The following is an 8,302-nucleotide window of genomic DNA, read 5'->3' on the forward strand; positions in this document are numbered from 1 at the left end:
TAATATCCAGGGACGGGCATTCTTGGTCTCAAGCACACCACACAGTTCTATAGAAATCTACCTTGGTGACCCCGTATGTCGATGAACACAAGAATAGTTTGCGCTCCAAACACCCGAAGCAGTGTGACGACTGGATTACATGTGAACACATCAGGACTTTCAGCAGTTGGTTGGACACACGTCTCACAGGTGACACCACTGTTTGTGATGAGCTGTACTCGTTGTCCAGGGGACCATCTTCGACTGTATTGACTTACAAAGGATACGAGATAAATGGGAATACATTTTACACGATCGCCCAAGATCTAAAGAGCACCAACCAAAACACCGGTGTCCGCTTTGATGCAGCAACCGAGAGGGGAAAGGACACATATTATGGTTACATAATGGATATATGGGAACTTGACTACGGACATGATTTTAAGGTCCCTTTGTTTAAGTGCAAATGGGTCAATCTGTCAGGAGGCGGGGTACAGGTAGACCCATAGTACGGAATGACAATAGTGGATCTGAACAATCTTGGGTACACTGACGAACCGTTCGTCCTAGCCAATGATGTGGCACAGGTTATCTATGTGAAGGACATGTCTACCAAACCGAGAAAAAGAAAAGATAAGGAAGCGAATACATCATACGATGAGCCAAAGCGCAACACAGTTCTTTTAGGAAAAAGGGACATTGTGGGAGTGGAGGGCAAGATAGACATGTCTGAAGATTATGAAAAGTTTCATGAAATTCTTCCCTTCAAAGTCAAGGCTGACCCAAGCATCCTGATAAACGATAAAGATTATCCATGGTTATGATGCATGATACGTTCATTTTGCGTCATGCTTTTATGTTAATATTTATTGCATTATGGGCTGTTATTTCACGTTATGTCACAATACTTATGGCTATTCTCTCTTATTTTACAAGGTTTACCATGAAGAGGGGGAATGCCGGCAACTGGAATTCTGGCTGGAAAAGGAGCAAATATTGGAGACCTATTATGCGCAACTCCAAAAGTCCTGAAACTCCACGGAATATCTTAAAATAAATAAAGAAAAATAGTCGCCAAAGATGAAGGCCAGGGGGCCCACACCCTGCTCACGAGGGTGGGGGGCGCGCCCCTCCCCCCTGGGCGCGCCCCCCTACCTCGTGGGCCCCCTGGTGGCTCTCCGATGCCCATCTTCTCCTATATGAAGTCTTTCGATGAGAAGAAAAATCATAAGCAACCTTTCGGGACGAGACTCCGCCGCCATGAGGCGGAACCAATCTAGGGCTCCGGCAGAGCTGTTCTGCCGGGGACACTTTCCTCCGGGAGGGGGAAATCATCACCATCGTCATCACCAACGCTCCTCTCATCGGGAGAGGGCAATCTCCATCAACATCTTCACCAGCACCATCTCATCTCCAAACCCTAGTTCATCTCTTGTATCCAATTCTTGTCTCTAAGTCCGGGATTGGTGCTAGTAGGTTGCTAGTAGTGTTGATTACTCCTTGTAGTTGATGCTAGTTGGTTTACTTGGTGGAAGATCATATGTTCAGATCCTTTATTCATACTATTACCCCTCTGATTATGAACATGAATATGCTTTGTGAGTAGTTACGTTTGTTCCTGAGGACACGGGAGAAGTCTTGCTATTAGTAGTCATGTGAATTTGGTATTCGTTCGATATTTTGATGAGATGTATGTTGTCTAACCTCTAGTGGTGTTATGTGAACGTCGACTACATAACACTTCACCATTATTTGGGCCTAGAGGAAGGCATTGGGAAGTAATAAGTAGATGATGGGTTGCTAGAGTGACAGAAGCTTAAACCCTAGTTTATGCGTTGCTTCGTAAGGGGCTGATTTGGATCCATATGTTTCATGCTATGGTTAGGTTTACCTTAATACTTTTGTTGTAGTTGCGGATGCTTGCAATAGAGGTTAATCATAAGTGGGATGCTTGTTCAAGTAAGAACAGCACCCAAGCACTGGTCCACCCACATATCAAATTATCAAAGTACCGAACGCGAATCATATGAGCGTGATGAAAACTAGCTTGACGATATTCCCATGTGTCCTCGGGAGCTCTTTTCCTTATATAAGAATTTGTCCGGCTTGTCCTTTGCTACAAAAAGGATTGGGCCACCTTGCTGCACCTTATTTACTTTTGTTACTTGTTGCTCGTTACAATTTACCTTATCACAAAACTATTTGTACCACTTATTTCAGTACTTGCAGAGAATACCTTGCTGAAAACCGCTTATCATTTCCTTCTGCTCCTCGTTGGGTTCGACACTCTTACTTATCGAAAGGACTACGATAGATCCCCTATACTTGTGGGTCATCAAGACTCTTTTCTGGCGTCGTTGCCGGGGAGTGTAGCGCCTTTGGTAGGTGGAATTTGGTAAGGAAAATTGTATATAGTGTGCTGAAATTTTCTGTCACTTGTTACTATGGAAACTGAATCTCTGAGGGGCTTGTTCGGGGTATCTTCATCCCATCTAGTAGAGCAAAGAGTTGCTCTTCAACCTACTGAACCTATTGAAAATGAAACTCCTTTTGCATTTCCTTCGGGTATTATGGAAAAACTGCTGGCTAATACTTTTACAGGAGATGGGACAAAGCATCCCGACGAGCATCTACGCTATTTGGATGATATTTGTGGATTATTTAAGCTTGCAGGTATACCCGATGATGTTGTTAAGAAGAAGGCTTTCCCTTTTATCTTTGGAGGGAGATGCATCGACATGGTATAGGCTATGTGATGATACGAGATCATGGAACTATAAAAGAATGAAATTGGAAATTCATCAAAAGTATTACCCTATGCATCTTGTTCATCGTGATCGCAATTATATATATAATTTTTGGCCTCACGAAGGAGAAAGCATCGCTCAAGCTTGGGGGTGGCTTAAATCAATGTTATATTCATGCCCCAATCATCAGCTCTCAAAATTGACAATTCTCCAAAAAAATTATGCTCGGCTTTCTGATAACAATCGCACCATGCTCGATACTTCTTGTGCTGGCTCTTTTATGATGAAGTCTATTGAATTCAGATGGAATTTATTGGATAGAATTAAACGCAACTCTGAAGATTGGGACCTCGACGAAGGTAAGGAGTCAGGTATGACACCTAAGTTTGATTGTGTTAAATCTTTTATGGATACCGATATTTTCCGTAAGTTTGGCACTAAATATGGACTTGACTTTGAGATAGTAGCTTCTTTCTGTGAATCTTTTGCTACTTATGTTGATCTCCCCAAGGAGAAGTGGTTTAAATATCATCCTCCCATAGAAGTAAAAGTAGATGCACCTATTAAAGTTGAAGAAAATACCATCACTTATAATGATCCTATTGTTCCCACCTCTTATGTTGAGAAACCACCTTTCCCTGCTAGAGTAAAGGATCATGCTAAAGCTTCAACTGTTGTTCGTAAAAGCAATACTAGAACTTATACACCTCCTGAGCAAGTCAAAGTAGAACGTAATATTGCTATTGTTAAAGATCCCTTGTATGATAATATTGATGGGCATGTCATTGAATTCTCTGGTGAAACTGCTAGAATTGCTAAACCCTGTGATAGAGATAAACATAGACCTATGGTAGGCGTGCCTGTTATTTCTGTTAAAAATAGGAGATCATTGTTATCATGGCTTATGTGATATGGGTGCTAGTGCTAGTGTTATACCCATTGACTTATATAAAGAAATTATGCATGATATCGCACCTGCTGAGTTAGAAGATATTGATGTTACAATTAAACTTGCCAATAGAGATACTATATCTGCAATGGGAATTGTTAGAGATGTTGAAGTCTTGTGTGGTAAAACCAAATATCCCGCTGACTTTCTTGTTCTTGGTTCTCCACAAGATAGCTTTTGTCCCATTATTTTTGGTAGACCCTTCTTGAATACTGTTAATGCTACGATAGACTGCAAAAAGAATGTGGTTACTGTTGGCTTGGATGATATGGTTCATGAGTTTAATTTCTCTAAATTCAGTAAACAACATCATGAGGAAGAACTGCCTAGTAAGGATGAAATTTTTGGTCTTGCTTCTATTGCTGTACCTCCTAGTGATCCTTTAGAACACTATTTGCTAGACCATGAAAATGATATGTTTATGAATGAAAGAAAGGAAATAGATGAAATATTCTTTAAACAGGAACCTATTCTGAAACACAATTTGCCTGTTGAAATCCTAGGGGATCCTCCTCCACCCAAGGGTGATCCTGTTTTTGAGCTTAAACCGTTGCCTGATAATCTTAAGTATGCTTATCTTGATGAAAAGAAAATATATCCTGTTAATATTAGTGTTAACCTTTCAGAGCATGAAGAAGAAAGATTATTGAAAACTCTGAAGCAGCACCGTGCCGCTATTGGATATACTCTTGATGATCTTAAGGGCATTAGTCCCACTCTATGTCAGCATAAAATAAATTTGGAAGCGGATGCTAAACCAGTATGTGATCCTCAACGATGTTTGAATCCTAAAATGAAAGAAGTGGTAAGGAAGGAAATACTCAAGCTTCTGGAGGCAGGTATAATTTATCCCGTTGCTGATAGTCAGTGGGTAAGTCCTGTCCATTGTGTCCCTAAGAAGGGAGGTATTACTGTTGTCCATAATGATAAAGATGAATTGATTCCTCAAAGAATTATTACAGGTTATAGGATGGTAATTGATTTCCGCAAATTAAATAAAGCCACTAAGAAAGATCATTACCCCTTACCTTTTATTGATCAAATGCTAGAAAGATTATGCAAACATACACATTATTGCTTTCTAGATGGTTATTCTGGTTTCTCTCAAATACCTGTGTCAGCTAAAGATCAATCAAAGACTACTTTTACATGCCCTTTTGGTACTTTTGCTTATAGACGTATGCCTTTTGGTTTATGTAATGCACCTGCTACCTTTCAAAGATGCATGATGGCTATATTCTCTGATTTTTGTGAAAAGATTTGTGAGGTTTTCATGGACGACTTTTCCGTCTATGGTTCCTCTTTTGATGATTGCTTGAGCAATCTTGATCGAGTTTTGCAGAGATGTGAAGCAACTAATCTTGTCTTGAATTGCGAAAAGTGCCACTTTATGGTTAATGAAGGTATTGTCTTGCGGCACAAAGTTTCTGAAAGAGGTATTGAAGTTGATAAAGCCAAGGTTGACACTATTGAAAAGATGCCATGTCCCAAGGACATCAAAGGTATAAGAAGTTTCCTTGGTCACGCCGGATTTTATAGGAGGTTCATTAAGGACTTCTCCAAAATTTCTCGGCCTCTGACTAATTTATTACAAAAATATGTACCATTTGTCTTTAATGATGATTGTGTAGAAGCATTTGAAATACTTAAGAAAGCATTAGTCTCCGCACCTATTGTTCAGCCACCTGATTGGAATTTACCCTTTGAAATTATGTGTGATGCTAGTGATTATGCTGTAGGTGTTGTTCTAGGGCAAAGAGTTGATAAGAAATTAAATGTTATCCATTATGCTAGTAAGACTCTAGACAATGCTCAAAGAAATTATGCTACTACCGAAAAGGAACTTTTAGCAGTTGTGTTTGCTTGTGATAAATTCAGACCCTATATTGTTGATTCTAAAGTAACTATTCACACTGATCATGCTGCTATTAAATATCTTATGGAAAAGAAAGATGGTAAACCTAGACTTATTAGATGGGTTCTCTTCCTGCAAGAATTTGATTTGCATATTGTTGATAGAAAAGGAGCTAAGAACCCAGTTGCAGACAACTTATCTAGGTTAGAGAATTTTCTTGATGACCCACTACCTATTGATGATAGCTTTCCTGATGAACAATTAAATATCATAAGCACTTCTCGTAGCACTCCATGGTATGCTGATTATGCTAATTATATTGTTGCTAAATTTATACCACCTAGCTTCACATACCAACAAAAGAAAAAGTTCTTTTATGATTTGAGACATTACTTTTGGGATGACCCACATCTTTATAAAGAAGGAGTAGATGGTGTTATTAGACATTGTGTACCTGAGCATGAACAGGAACAGATCCTACGCAAGTGTCACTCCGAAGCTTATGGAGGACACCACGCTGGAGATAGAACTACACATAAGGTATTGCAATCTGGTTTTTATTGGCCTACTCTCTTCAAGGATGCCCGTAAGTTTGTTTTATCTTGTGATGAATGTCAAAGAATTGGTAATATTAGTAGATGTCAAGAAATGCCTATGAATTATTCACTTGTTATTGAACCATTTGATGTTTGGGGCTTTGATTATATGGGACATTTTCCTGCCTCCAATGGATACACTCATATTTTAGTTGTTGTTGATTACGTTACTAAGTGGGTAGAAGCTATTCCAACTAGTAGTGCTGATCATAACACTTCTATTAAAATGCTTAAGGAAGTTATTTTTCCGAGGTTTGGAGTCCCTAGATATTTAATGACTGATGGTGGTTCACACTTTATTCATGGTGCTTTCCGTAAAATGCTTGCCAAATATGACGTTAATCATAGAATTGCATCTCCTTATCACCCACAGTCTAGTGGTCAAGTAGAATTGAGTAATAGAGAGCTCAAATTAATTTTGCAAAAGACTATTAATAGGTCTAGAAAGAATTGGTCCAAGAAACTTGATGATGCATTATGGGCATATAGAACTGCATATAAGAATCCTATGGGTATGTCTCCGTATAAAATGGTTTATGGAAAAGCATGTCACTTACCTCTCGAACTAGAACATAAGGCATATTGGGCTATTAAAGAGCTTAACTATGATTTCAAACTTGCCAGTGAGAATAGGTTATTCGATATTAGCTCACTTGATGAATGGAGAACCCAAGCCTATGAAAATGCCAAGTTGTTTAAAGAAAAAGTTAAAAGATGGCATGACAAAAGGATACAAAAGCGTGAGTTTAATGTAGGCGATTATGTATTGCTATACAACTCTCGTTTAAGATATTTTGCAGGAAAACTTCTCTCTAATGGGAAGGTCCCTACGTTATCGAGGAGGTCTATCGTTCCGGTGCCATAAAAATCAACAATTTCGAAGGCACAAATCCGAAGGTGGTAAACGGTCAAAGAATCAAGCACTATATCTCAAGTAATCCTTTAAATGTTGAAAGCAATGTTATTGAAACCGTAACCCCAGAGGAATACATAAGGGACACTTTCCAGAACGTTCCAGACTCCAAAAAGGAATAGGTATGTGGTACGGTAAGTAAACCGACTCCAAAACAATTTTTAAGGCAATATTTCTCCGTTTTGGAATATTTAGAAAAATAGAAAAATAGGTAGCAGTCCAGGGAGGACACGAGCCCTCCACGAGGGTGGAGGGCGCGCCCTACCCCCCTGGGCGCGCCCCCCTACCTCGTGAGCACCTCGTGTGCCCTCCGAACTCAATTTTCCTGCACGATACGTATTTTGGTCGGTAAAAATTCATTATATATTCTCCCTAAGGTTTTGACCCCCGTATCACGCAAATATCCCCTGTTTTCGTTTCAAGCTATTTCCGTTGCAGATTTGAGAATTCCGGAGACTCGATCATCCTTCTATGAGGGTGAGCCTATGCCATGGAAGGGGACGACAAGCTTGCGTCATCAACAACACCTCCACCTCCAACAACAAAGAAGGGGACCTGATCACATGGGTATGGGCACCCCCTTGGCAACTGCCAAGCTTGGGGGAGGTGCCCTGGTATCGTATCACCATCACAACTCCTATCTTTACCGTTTTTCTTAGTTCGATCCTATTAGTAGTATCTTGATTTAGTAGAATAAAGTCACGGCATGATCTAGTTTTGAAGTTTGCTTTATGATCCCTCTATGCAATCTAGTCTGTGAGCTTTATATCATAAAGATTAGTGTTGAGTCAAGGGCTTGATTATCTTTCCATGATCTTGAGTGAATAAAAGAAAGAATAAAAAGAAACAAAAAGTTCATATTGATCTTATTGAGAGTAATGACTTCACATAGAAAGAGTATGATGATTAAAAATTTGTTAGGAGTTGGAAAATATAGCTTTAGTCATCGTGGCAATTAATAGGAAGTAATAAGGAGAGAGAGGATTCAAATATAGATATACTATCATTGACATCTTTCATAATTGGGAGCACTCATTAAGTATGACATGCTAAAGAGTTGATGTTGGACAAGGAAGACAACGTAATGGGTTATGTTTTCTCGCATCTCAGTTAAATTATATTGTCATGGATCATTCAAACATGCTGAGCTTGCCTTTCCCCCTCATGCTAGCCAAATTCTCAGCACCAAGTAGAGATACTACTTGTGCTTCCAAATACCCTTAAACCAGTTTAGCCATGAGAGTCCACCATATCTACCTATGG

This window comes from Triticum urartu, chromosome 7 (assembly GCF_003073215.2).
Source record: "Triticum urartu cultivar G1812 chromosome 7, Tu2.1, whole genome shotgun sequence".
Classification (NCBI taxonomy): Eukaryota; Viridiplantae; Streptophyta; class Magnoliopsida; order Poales; family Poaceae; genus Triticum; species Triticum urartu.